Source organism: Tupaia chinensis, unplaced genomic scaffold, assembly GCF_000334495.1.
Source record: "Tupaia chinensis unplaced genomic scaffold, TupChi_1.0 Scaffold147554_1, whole genome shotgun sequence".
Lineage (NCBI taxonomy): Eukaryota > Metazoa > Chordata > Mammalia > Scandentia > Tupaiidae > Tupaia > Tupaia belangeri.
In genome coordinates, this window is record NW_006207406.1 from 950,555 (window position 1) to 964,865 (window position 14,311).

Below are 14,311 nucleotides of genomic sequence, written 5' to 3' on the forward strand. Positions count from 1 at the left end.
GGGGGGAGCATGAACTTCTAGATGCTTTGATTTCAGACTGCAGATTTCTAACCTCCAAGAGAAAAAATGCATGTTGCTTTAAGCTGCCCAGTATGTAGTACTTTCTTGTGGCAACTCTTGGAAAGAAAATGCTTCAGGTGTTCTTAGGGGGGATTGACTTTGCTTCTTCTGCATCTGCACATGAATTTATCTCTGGAGAGACAGTCAATGTTCTGGGCTCACATTTTTGCATTTAATAAATGTTAAGCACCAGATAATAGCAATCATGAGAACATTTTTGAGACTATCAGAACTTTTTCATCTTTCCTGTGTATCTTCATGGACCTAATAAGCAGGCTAAGAACCAACTAGGACTATGCACTGATACTAGGTACAGAAAGAAATAGTAAACTAAACAATTCATCTGGGCACAGTGAATCCTGGATAGGAGAAAGAGCTTGTGATGGCTATAAAAAGCTAAAAAAAGAAAAAAAACAAAACCATGCTACATCTCTCTTACCCACAGAGAGAAAAAGGGGGTCTGCATAAGGTTGCCCAGCTGAAAAAGGTAGACAGTATCTTATCTACAAGTCCTAAATCAAAGAGAACTATTTTGACTCCATCAATTGAACCTCCACTTGAACTGACAAGTCTTTGTGCTCACAGCTACAATGTCCAGGGGTGAAGATTAGTCCAGGTATTTGGATGATATTGGAACCCAGTCTTTCCCAATCTTAAATCACTGTTTATCTGTGTTGTCTTTGCTGGCAAATTAAATAATGGCCACCCAAAGATAGTAAATATCAATCCCTGGAATGTGTCTATTTATAAATGTTACTTTTTAAGGAAAAGGGGTTTTTGTAGATATGATTTAAGTTAAGGATTTTGAGTTGGAGAGTTTATTGTATATCGTCTGGTTGACTCTCACCAGTCACAAGTGTCTTTATAAGAGTAAGGCAGGGGAAGATCTGATACACACAGAAGAAGAAGCAGTGAGAAGATAAGGTAGACGTTGGAATGATGCAGCCACAAGCAAAAGGAATGCTGGCGGCTGCTAGATGCTGGAAGACACAAGAAACAGATTTTTCCTTGAGTGTTCAGAGGAAGCAAGGTCCTGCCAACATCTTGATTTCAGCCCATTAAAACAGATGGGTAACAGAATTCTGGTCCCCCAGACTAAAAGAAGATAGATTTCTGTTGTCTTGAGCCATCACAGTTATGGTGATATGGTACAGCAACCACAGGATACAAATTTACCTTCTCAGAAGATGCATGATGGCAAGATGGTCACTTGTAGCTCCCATCCAAGTTCAAGTAAATATATAAAGAAAACATTGCTTATTGTGACTTACACGTAAACCTCAGGATTTACTCCAAACTGGCCAATGGGCCAACATGCCCACCTTCAAATCATTTAGTGCATCTAGGGAATTAGGCATTTTAATTGGCCAGCACCACATCACATGCTCTGCTCCCTGATTCAAGGATGAAGGCCCATCTGTTTGGACTGAAGGTTGGCCAGGCATGGTTTGCTAAGGCAAGTTTGCTAACTAGCTAAAACCTGACAGGTATCCCCCAAAAGATCTTCATCAGAGTTGCTTTACGTTATGATGCCATCATCTTCTTTGTCGTTAGTACTTTATGGGACACTTAATCAAAATATTAACCCTATCGTTAATTCTGTATTTGTATGGTCTCTCTTCTAGATTATAAATTCCTAGAGGTTGGTGGCCATGTTTTATTTTTAGTTGGTGCCCCATATTGTACCTCATAGTTTCTTGTTGGTGTTCTTGAACTTAATAGTAAATGGGTAAATAATAGTAAGTTGTGGTGTTTTAGTGCTAAATATCTCACTATAGCAAAACTAGCCAAAAATACATCTAGAATATATTCAGGTTTGCTCAGTTCAACACTATCTCAGCTCTGCAATATTTTTGCTTACTACATATTCAAGATCTCACAACACATATTTCCTTTCTTCTGCCTCTTCCATCCAATTGCCTTTCTATTTGCCCAAGATTTATTTGATTTATGAACAATACAGGCTACAGAGTTATGTATCATCATTGTCACTATTGCTCTGTTTTTGACTTCTGATGTGCTATGGGGGCCTCAGGAAACAAAAACTTCATTTTCAAGACTTCTGAGGCAATTGTATCTGTGCTAACTAGCACTTACCTGCTAACCAATTTGGTCCTCAGTGATAAAGGGGGCTATAAGAAACCTTTTTATTCTCCATAGGTATGTAAACTTGACATTTATCTAAATTGCTGGCTGCTAGACAGGGAATGCATTTTTACAAGGGATGTCTCAGATCTAAAAAATACCCCAACACAGGTGAATCATAAATGACTAAAAAAAGAATTAAAAAATCAATACGAATCCATTGGAGCAATCAAAAACAAAGTCCTAGATCTACTGGAATTATAGTCTCTCATCTATTGCAAAACAAAACATAAAGGTGAATTTTCTTTCACACACTGAGGTAATCAATGCAAGTAATAGTCTTGTTTTTCAAATAGTTCTTTAAAATAAGAACTCCTCATGTGACACATTGTTTGGTCTTTCGTTGTTTTGCTCTCTTTAATTTAAATGCAATTTTTACAAAAAGATTTATAGTTAGTTATAAACTTGCTTATCCAGAAGTAATGCTTTTGGAAAAGGCAAGAGAAAGAAAAGTACATATTAAAACTAGTACATACATGGGATATTCAAAAGGTTTATGAAAAATGCATATTATGAAAAATACCATGCATAGCTTTCACAACTTTTTTTGCACTGAAATACACTTGTACTTTAATTCTATTTTCCCTCAAACTTTTTGAAGTTTCTTTATATTACCATAATAATAAGAGAGAATTTCAGAGCCATCTCCCAATATTTGAGATCAGTTCATTGTTGAAATATTTTAAATAATTTTTATATATAACTATATGAACAAATAATTATATCCACATTTTTACTGAAATGTGAAGTGCCCCAAACTACATAAGTTTAATAACAATTAATGTTTTTTTATGAACTGAACCCAAGTCCTATTTTCACTAAACTTGAACATGTTTATCTCTGCAGGAGAAGGCATGAAGAATGGAGAAAACACTTTCCTAAAAGAGAGTCCTTCTCTAACTGCACAGGAACTACAAGAGTCTCTCTCCTTCTGCCTGTATGGTTTAAAAGAATGAGAACATACTTATAGAAGTTCACAAGGCAGTGTGTAATATAAGAAAATGTAAGAATGTAACATTGTAAATTATGAAATTTTATGCAACTTATGCTTTGCATTTTTTATTATTTTTGCTGTCAATGGGGGTGTGCTCTTGCAAGAGAAAGTGAGAGAGAGAAAGCACCCCCAACTGGGCATGGTCATGCTACAGTACCTTCTCCTCATGTCTTCTTCCCACCAGGATTTTGGGTACATACATGTCCATCTAGCTCCATGGCTGGGATTCCAACCATGGTTGGTCACGTAGGATCTGGCTCCCAGGGCTTAGCCATTGTGCTCTGGGGCTAGCTCTACTATTTTAGAACTCATAAGGGGGGCCAGAAGATGGCATAGCAGTTATGTCATTGTACTCCCACATGTCTGACTGTGGTTCAGACCTGGTGGCTTGAAACTCATGCTAGATGTGTGTGTGCATGCCCAAGATCCAAGGAGGAGAATGGATAAGAGATTGTGGTGTGGCCATCCCTGGTGGGAAGTGATTCCTCATTTCCCCTCTCACTGTTTCTTTCTCTCTCTCTCTCTCGCACACGTGCACGCACGTGCGAGTATATATCCCCTAAAAGCACTTCAAAAAACAAACAAACAAAACTCATGAGGAACACGTCAAATACCAAAAAAATAAAGTCAATTTCTAAGAATAAAGAGTGGAAGAGATTCACTTATGTTGTTATACAAGGGAGGGCACTGAGTTTACCTGAAATGGAATGAAGGTAAAATTATAGATGTGTCAGAAACTTTCTGAAAAGCTTTAACTGGTGGGTTATGTTATACCAACCTTACTAATGTATAAATAGACAGCTATTTTTTTTCTCTATCTGAGGTGATCTTCTTGGCAGTCTATTGTGATTTCCAAATAAGATTTCCAAATAATATTTCTGTGCTAACAAGAACAGAAATAAAAGAAGACGAATTATTACTTAAAGATAGGCATGTAACTGATAAATCTCATCTATGAGAAATCAGTTGGTTAAACCCAAAGCTCTCTGTTCAGGGAGAAAAATCAATTTCATTTCATCTTTCTCTTCAATTTCTTTCTTTCTTTTTTTTTTTTTAAGAGATTTTTTGCTATAGGGCATGTGTGCTTGCCAGAGAGACAGACAGAAAGTGAAAAATCACCTCCCAGGGGGAAGACCATGCTGCAATCCTTTCTCCATTCTCCTCTTGAGATTTTGGGCATGCACACACATGCACCTGGAGTGAGTTTCAAGCTTCTGAGTCTAGGACTTGAACAGGAGTTGACCACGTGGGAGTCCAGCAACATAACCATTACACCACCTGCTGTTCCCTTTTTCTTTGGATTCGTACAGTTCCTCAGTTACCAAACTATCTTAGAATTCTTTTGAGGAAGACCAAACTCCCAATGCAGCAATAACTGTAGTTCTTTCCTGACCAGCCTCTATTCTTCCCCGTCTCCACGTTGTACTTGTCAACCAGGAAGAGGAATAGAAAGTAGCATGATCGTGAACATTTCTGAATCTCCAGAAATTCTTACCCAGAGTCCTCAACTGTCCACTGGTTGTAGATGCTGGATATAAAGAATGGGAGGAGCAATCTCTTATCCCCATCTAAACCAGGTTTTTTCCCTTAGTTTGATTCTGTCTTGTGACAGATCCAAGGACAAGGAGAAGGACCTTGTCACCTTTGCCACAGTGAGCAGCAGGCACTCCTTAAGACAAAACTCTTTGGAAGAAGGCAAATGGTGAATCAAATTCATTTTGGATTTAAAAGTTTACTTTTTGCAGGTAGTAATTCGTGTTTTCACCTTTTCTAGCTTCTTGTTTTCTAGATTTAAACCCCCACCCCCACCCCATGCTAGCACTCCCCTCCCACCCTTGGCTCTACTGAACAGCCATCTTGGCAACTCCTCCCTGAAATCATTTCCTGTCATGACATTTTTAGAAACCAAAATAACAGCATTTACAATGTAACAGCTAAATATTCCCATAGAGTATCTTGGTAAAACAAGCATTTTTGCACAGCAGTTTTTAACACAACATTGGCTGTGTATTCAGACTGAGCCTTTTCTGGGTGTCCACAGTTTCTGGCTAACCAATAGTCTGATTGCAGCATTGTTTGCTGTAGCTCTATAATCACATCTGGCATACAAAGCTGGCGACACTCTGGCTTCCCAGCTTTTCTCGTGTAGTGTCTTGTTTTAATTTCAGAACACATTTATTAGAGGAGTGAGGGGGAAGGTTCTTTTAATAATAAGGGGCAGCTGTGTAATTCTCTGTAAAAAGTGAAGCTAAGGTACATTGTAATATTGCACGGGATTATGAGATACCACAAATGGAATGTCAGTTGGGCAAATTTAATACAACCTGGATTCTTTGGAGTTTTTTTTTTTTCCAAGAAGATGATCACTTTTGCTTTTTTGGATAGCATTATTAACTTGGCTTTTTGCAGCTTTAATTTTCCAATTTAAATTGAGTGTAGCACAAACTCAGAGAGATACTGAGAAAAATATCTGAAGTGTCTGTAGACAGTGTTGTTAAACCATGATGGCAAAACCTCAAAAATAGATGCAGTTCCATCAAGGTTAAATTGAATGACTCAGTGTCTGCACCACTCAAAAGAATTTTTTTTCCTAGTGAGGAGAGAGAAGAGGCTGCTCACTTTAGACATTTAGAATCATGAATGGAGGAAGTTTGCTTTGTTTTTGTTTTTAGAGAAAGAGAGGAATTGCTTTCATAGGAATTTTTAATCAAAACTGCAGGCTTTTATTAAAAATGTAGAGCAGACATCAGTTTACTTATTTTCACTAGTTTTTATTTTGAAAATTTACATGATAGCCTGGTTCTATACCAGAAAGATCAGTTCACCCAACTCACACAGTTTATAGACAAAACCATAAGACTTTCTTCTCCCTTGTTTGTGTGTCTCTCTGCAGAGGCTGGATAAACAAGATACTGATTGGCCTAAACTCTTTTCTGTATAGATAGATAAAGAGAGAGATTATACACATATATGCATATATGTATATATCTGCAGGAGACCCTGTAACTAAGTTTTGCCAACAATATGTAAGGGGAAATCTAGCAGCTTCTTCACTGTTAAGAAGAGAAAGTAGCTTGATAATGAAACATTTTTAGTTTCTTTAGCTTCATGTTTTTTCTTTTTTCCTTTATAAGAAAGAGGGGGGGTGAGATAGGTGTTTTAGACAAGGTCTCACAGTGTTCTATATTCCTGCCTCAGCCTCCCAGTTAGCTAGGATTGCAGACACACACAACCATGCTCATTGTACTCAGCTTGGCCTAGGAACTGAATCTGGGCCTCCCGTGAGGCCTCCAGACTTTGAGCAGTGGTGCTACCTGTGTACTACCACAGTTGGGCCATATTTTTGAATAAGAATGTGATGCCTGAAGCTTAACAGCCATCCTGGACGTATGAATTAGAGAGAGTAAGGATGGTAGACAAGAGTTATGTTAGGGAGAGTAGGAGGATGAAAGCCCTGTAGCCGTGTGTGACAGGAGCCAGCCATCATACTAAATTTAGAACATCCTACTTGTGAACTTGCTCATAGGTGAGAGAATTAGCTGTCTTTATTTCTTTTTTGTTTCCTAAGAATTATTTATTTAGTTTTATTAGTTTATTATTATTATTTTAAATTTACCATAGGGCACTCACATTCACCAGATAAAGTCAGAGAGAAAAAGTAAGAAAGCAAGCCACTAGGTCTGTGACTTGGACCACAGGTGGTCATGTGATAGTCCAGCACCTTAACCACCATGCCACCTGCAGGCCCTGATGGTCTATTTCTTTTCTTTTCTTTTTTTTTAAATTTTTTTAATTTTTTAATTTTTTATTTATTTACATTTTTAAAAATACATTCAATCACATTATTTAGCTTGCAAGGTGATCATTTCAATATGTGAACATTTCTCCCCAGTCCAGTTGATCAAAATATAACAATACTACCTCCCTGTCTCAACAGTGCTGTCTCTGTATCCCTCCTCCAAATGTTTTTCCCCAGGCCCCACTCCTCCACACACACCACATCTGGCATTCACACACATCTCTTATGTTTGTACATCCTTTAGCCCATCAGTTTCAGTTGTAGAGTGCAGACACTTGGTATATATTAAGTGGGGACATACAGTGTCTCTCCTTCATAGCCTGGTTTGCTTCACTCAGCAGTAAATCTTCCATAGTCTTCCACTTTCTGTCAAAAGCCAGGCTTTTGTTGTTTTTTATGGCTGAATAGTATTCCATAGAATATATGTGCCACAGTTTTTCAATCCATTCATCCGTACAGGGGCATTTGGGTTGGTTCCATGTCTTAGCCGATGGTCTATTTTTTAAGTCACTTTTAGTTTTTTAATAAGTTTTTCTGTTACTCATATCTCCACAATTCCTAATTAATAAACCCTGAGAAATTAATTAATCTGCTCAGGTTCATAAAAGACAGTAGCAGAGTGTCAAGTGGAGACCAGGCTTTCTGATTTCTTGTTGATTTCTTGTTCAATTTCTTTTCCTCATACCTTTGACTACTATGCTATCACCACATTAGTGTCTACATGAAAAAATGGGTTGTTTGAGTTTTTAAGTGTGGTGGTGCTCTAAGTCATATTTATCCTCTAGATTAGTGCCTGCATTTGTAATCCTTTTTGTTAAAAGAACTTTCATTAATTGTATAACCTCTCTTTTACATGAAAAAGCTTGAGGACGTTAGGTTCAGATGATGGGATGACTTATTTCCATATTGAAAACCTTGATTTGAGAAGAGTTGTGAGTCAAATTACATGGAAAGAATGTATTGTGTCAACCTGCTTGCAAAGTTTATTATATTTCAAAATGTCAAATTCCTATTTTGTTTATTCCTTTAAGAAACAAATAGATAAAATTATATCAGCATTAAAAAGTAAGTAAAGGGTCAGCAGGTGGTATAATGGTTAAGGCACTGGACTCCCACCAGGTCAACCGTGGTTCAAGTTCTGGACCTGATGGCTTGAAACTCTTGCTGGGTGCATGTGCATGTGTGCTCAAAATCCCAGGAGGAGAATAGAGGAGAAGGGATTGCTGCATAGCCACCCCCCCTGGGGAGTGATTTCTCTCTCTCTCTCTCTCTCTCTCATTCTTCCTCTGTCTATCTGGTACGTGCACACACCCTATAGCTAAAATCTCTCTCCTAAAAAAAGAAGTATTTAGAAAAAAATTAAAAAGTAAATACATGAAACACTGGACTAAAATTATCTGAAAAATTGGGCTCTGTTTCTGGATTTATCAATTATTTTTCTGAAATAAAAATTTTACCTGATTTGTTTACTTTTAAAAATTCATATTATGGGTGGTGTGGTGGTTGAGGTGCTGGATCTTGTATGGTGACTGCACGGTTTGAGTCCTGGACCCAGCAGCTTGAAAGACATGTCGAGAGTGCATGCATGTGTGCCCAAAACCCTGAGAGGACAGAGGGGGAGAGCAGATTTCAGTATGGCCATCTTCCCTGAGGGGTGCTTTTTTTCTCTCTCACTCCATCTCTGTCTTTTTCTGGCAAGTGCATGTACCCTACAGCAAACTAAAAAACAAAAACAAAACTTTTTATGACCATAGAATTCTGGGGTAAAAAAGACTCAAACTTTTTCCATTACCTGGCTTTAAGAGGGGACCCATACATTCATTCCACTCAGTGGAAAGAAAGTAGAATTTTCTGTATAGAATAGAGAACAGCATGTGTCATGAACACAAATCACATAATATTTTAAGAATACTACCAATATGTTACATCAAGGATGGTAGCTACTCAGGATGCTTTACTCTTCTCCCACAGGTCCTTAGGCCACCTTTGGTTTCCTACTGGGCTGTCAAATGACCTTTCAAGGTTAACCATTATGTTGCAATTGAGTTTGCTTCACTTAATGCCTTCTAGAAGCTTTCACAGTACCATTACTTAGTTTAGAAAGTGTTCATTAGAAAAAAGAAATGGCGGACCAGCAGTTAGCGTAATGGCTATGTTGCTGGACTCTCATGTAGTCGACCACGATTCGCGTCCCGGACCCGGTGGCTTAAAACTCACGCCGGGCGCGTGTGCGTGTGTGCCCAAGATCCCAAGAGGAGAATGTAGGAGAAGGGATTGCGGCGTGACCATCCCCCCTGGGAGGTGATTTCTCGCTTTCTGTCTCTCTGTCTCTCTCTGTCTGGCGAGTGCATGCGCCCTATAGCAAAAATCTCTCCAAAAAAAAAGGGAAATGGCATTCATGGCAGAGACTGCACCATAAAGACAATGAAGCTTGGGGGAGCGGACATTGAATAAGGGTAACTTCCTAGGCCTGGTAACCACGGCAGTACTGCAGAAGTATTGACTTACAGAATACTGTGTTTTCACTTTTGTTTTTTTAACAGTTGTAGAAGTTACAAATTTACCGAATGTGTAACTCAGCACGTAGAGTTGTTCCCAGTGAATGTTCCACGTGATTATTTTGTGCTGTGTTTTGAAAGGAAGAAGTATTCAACAGTGTGCCCTGTTTTCCACTCAGGTGATCTTTTCTTTAATTAGGAGACAATTCTTCCTCACATAATGTAGGAAATGTAGAGGGGAAAATTGAGTTCAATTATAGCAGTAGTTAATTCATTTCTCTGTGAAGTTATTTTGATAGGCCATCAATAAATTATTTTATCCTAGCCTATATTTTTCTATTTAAAAATAATAGTATCTTTCTGGTCCTTGTCCCACTTGGACACAGGGAACAGTTGATTTGTGACCCTTGCTGTGTGACTATTGGACCCAAGAGGAAGCATCTATGAAATGTCGTGGATGATGACAGAGTAGACATTTTCATGTCTTCAGATATAGCTTCTCTATTAGTTGGAGAAGGATAAACCTCCTGTTCTCACAGTGGCAAACGAATGACCAAATATGTTTAGAAGAACTTCTTATAATTCCTGGACATGGCTTCATTCTAGCTGATATCCTGCAGTATGAGAACAGGATCAGAGATTTTGACATTTTTCCTATGGTTGGAAGCTGAGGGGTCTGTCTTGGAGTGTCCCCCAGAGTTGCTCTAGACAAAGACGTCCTCTGACTTCTCATCCATCCAGGTTTCCTACAGACTCCTTGAGGCCTTTCAGATCCAGCGTGACTGTAGTTCTGTCTTCACTGGTACTGCCTTCTCTTTTCAAGTTTTATCTACAGTAGTAATAATGCCCAGATGCTGCTCCATAATCCTAATCATTACTGTCCATAAAATTAAAGACAGAAACTTTTTCTCTTCTTAGCTCTCTGATTGTATCACTTTAAATCTCACTTTCCATTTATTCACATCTATAAAAATAATTATGGTAATAAAACTCTTTGAAGAAAATGCAGAAGTAAATTTTCATGATCTTGAGTTAGGCAATCTCTTAGCCATGATTCCAAAAGCATAAACAATCAGAAAGAAGAGTGTTAACTTGGCTTCACAAAAATGAAAAACTTTTGTGCTTCAAAGTACACCATCGAGAATGTGAAAAGATAGTATTTGGAAATTATATATGTAAAAGTACTCAGGCTATAAAAAGAACTCTCACAACTCCACATTAAAAAGGCAATTCATGGGGGCAAGCAGATGGTGTAGTGATTATGTCGTTGCACTCCCACATGGCCAGCTGTGGTTCGAGTCCTGAACCTGGTGGTTTGAAAATCACACCAGGTACATGAATGTGTGTGCCCAATATCCCTGGAGGAAAATGGAGGAGAAAGGACTGTGGCATGGCCATCCCCCCTGGGGGGTGATTTCTCACTTTCCCTCTCCCCATCTCTCTCTCTGTTGAACACACACACCCTAAGGCAAAAACCTCTTAAAAAGAAGACAATTCACAAAAGTGAGCAAAGGATAAAAATAGATATTTCTCTAAAGAATATATACAAATGACCAACAAGTATGTGAAAAGATGTTTCGCATCATTAGCCATTAGGGAAAGGCAAAGCAACACCACAGTGAGATACTGTTACATTCACTAACATAACTATAATAAAAAAAGACAGTATCTAGGGATGACAAGCATTTGGAGAAATTGAAACCCTTATACCTTGCTGGTGGGAATGTAAAATGGTACAGCTGCCTTGGAAAATGGTTTGGCAGTGTCTCAAAATGTTAAATATAGAGTTACCATATGACCCAACAATTCTACTTCTATGTATATACTAAAGGGAATTGAAAACATATGTCTAAACAATAAACTAGTACATGAACATTCTTAGAAGTGTAATTCAGAATTGCCAAAAAATGGAAGCAATCCAAATGTCCATGAACCTATGGACAAAGAGATAAAATGTCTTCCAGTCAATACAATCGAATAATATTTGGTCATAAATTGCAATGAAATACTGCCATAAGCTACCACATGGATAAACCTAAAAAGAGTTATACTGAGTAAAAGAAGCCAGTCAGAAAAGAGCACATAGTATGTAATCCTGTTTATAAAAAACCCACAGAATAAGCAAATCTTTAGAGACAGAAAATAATTAATAGTTGCCTAAGCCTTGCATGGGAAGGAGAGAAAAGGGTGGCAAGTGAGTGCTATAATAATAGGTATAGGGCTTCTTTTGGAATGATAAAATGTTTTAAAATTAAATTATGGTAATGGTTGCATAACTTTGTAGGCATTCTAAATACTATTGTATTGTACACTTAAGTAGGTGAAGTTTATGGTATATATTATATCTCAATAAAGCTGTTAAAATAATTATGATGTAATAACATAAAAACAGTGATACTGAGTAATAATTTATCATCTATCATTTTAGACTAGAAATAAAAAGATAAAAAAGAAAAAAAAAGCACTTTGAATTTTTGCAGTGACCCAGTTATTTAGATTCTTTTACCACCAGCAAGTATCATACTATAGATCTGATGCCAGAATAGGGGAGATTACCAGATTATGTATTAATAAAATAAGTCTAGTGTATAGTGTCCATCCTAGTTACCAGTAGATGCTTAAGCTGTTTTTACTGATCAGAGTTGGATTGGGAAGAATAAGGAGTGCCAGTTAGGCCATGGTGCTTTAAAGAAAATACAATATATTCTGGTAGGAAAATAATTAAAACATCAGAGATTTAGTATAATCAACCTTGGATGCATATTTTATTTATCTAGATAATTACTTCTCAAAGTTTTATCTGGAGTCAATTCCTATCAGAATTTTTAGAGGATTCTTTTTTTGGTTTGTTTATATATTTTATTCATAATGGTGTGTGCACACATACATAAACAAGAGAGAGAGAGAGAGAGAGAGAGAGAGTCTCGTCATACTATTATCTCTTTTCCTTGGCCCTCCAGCTCATTAGGATCTTGTGCATGCACCCAGCATATTTTCAAACTGGCATGGGGATCCAAATCTGCATTTGCCCTGTGGTTTCCAGCACTGCAGTTCATTTTGCTACCAAATGAACTACACTTGGTACACCATCAGGCTGGGCCTTGTTAGTTTCTTTTGATGCACTAAAATATTTTGTTTCGGTGAAGTCTAGTTCATCTTTTTTTCCTTTGGATGCCTGTACTTTTAATTTCATATTCAAGAAATCATTGCTAAAATCCAGTGTCATTAAGATTTGTCTGTGTTTTCTGCTGGAAATTTTATACTTTTAGCTCTCACAGTTAGGTCTTGATCTTTTTCAGTTAATTTTTACATATGGTAGGTGGTAGGGATCCAGTCTCATTCATATTCACATGGATATTCATTTCCCCCAGCATAATTTGGTGAAAAGACTGACCTTTCCCCCATCAAATGCTCTTGTCAAAAATCATTTGACCTTATATTCAATGGTTTGTTTCTGGGGTATCTATTCTCTTCTACTGGACTATATGTGGGAAGGATTCTTATTAAAAATGAAAATTTGTGACCAGCAGATGGTGTAATGTTTACTTTGCTGGACTCCCATTTAGTTGATTGCAGTTCAAGTCCTGGACCCAGCAACTTGAGGCTAATCCTGGGTGCATGTGCATGTGTGTCCAAAATTCCCAAATGAAACTAGAGGAAAGGGGATTAGGGCATGACCAACCCCCCTGAAAGGTGATTTTTCATTTTCTCTCTCTTTCTGTCTCTCTGGCAAGTGCAAACGGCCTTTAGCAAAATCTGTCTCTAAAAAGAAAAAAAAAATGTATTAATCTCTCCCAAGGCTGATGATTTAATATCTCTGGAGAATGGTAGGAAACAGAATTCTAAAAATGTCACTAGGTAATTCTTACGCAGTCAAATTAGAGAGCACTAATATAAAGGAGAAAGCTCCATTTTCAGAACTTTTATTATATATGATACTGAAAGTCCTAGTTAGAAAAGATAGGAAAAAGTAAATATAACTGGTAAGGATGGAAAAAAAGTGACTTTGTCTTTAACCATAAAGAGAAAAAAAAAGATGAGAATCTGCAGACAAGGATGTTTGGAAAATTCAAGAAAATCTATGGGTAAAATAAGTTTTAAAATTTATACTGTACAGAAAGTTTGCCGACTACAAAATTATCAATCAAAATTCAATATAGAAAAAAAAAAACTCAGTAAAGTTTGTGTGTAACAGCAAAGCTTTGTAGAAATGTAGATTTAAAAAAATGATATAATTCAGAAGAGTTACAAATTAAGAGAAAAGGAGAGTGTGTAGTAGAGGGAGAGAGAAACTATAAGACACTTAGGAAAAAATATCACAAGAACTTTTCCTTTTTTTAATGCATGAAATTATACGACTTGACTTAAAAGCATAAAAGACATGAACTTCCATGCAAATTGAGAGACATACCATGCTCATAGAGAGGAAGACTCAGAAAAATATTAAATCTCCCCAAATTTATCTAGAAATTAAGTGCAATTCTAATAAAATTTCCTGGAAGACTTTTTGTAAAAGTGACCAAAAGTGTATGGTAATTCAACTTCAAAATATAGCCATTTATTTTTACAGAAACACTTGCATATATGTACCCAGATATTTATTACAGCATTGCTGGAATAGCCAAAAAGGGGAAACAACCACTACCAGTAAGGGAATAGATAAATTAACTGCGTTTTTTTAAAAGAATTATTTTATTAAATTTTATTTATTATCATTATTATTTTAAATTTGCAAATAGGGCATGTACTCTTATGAGAGAGAGAGAGAGAGTGAGAAAGCAAGTCACCAGATCTGAGACTCAAACCACAGTCAGC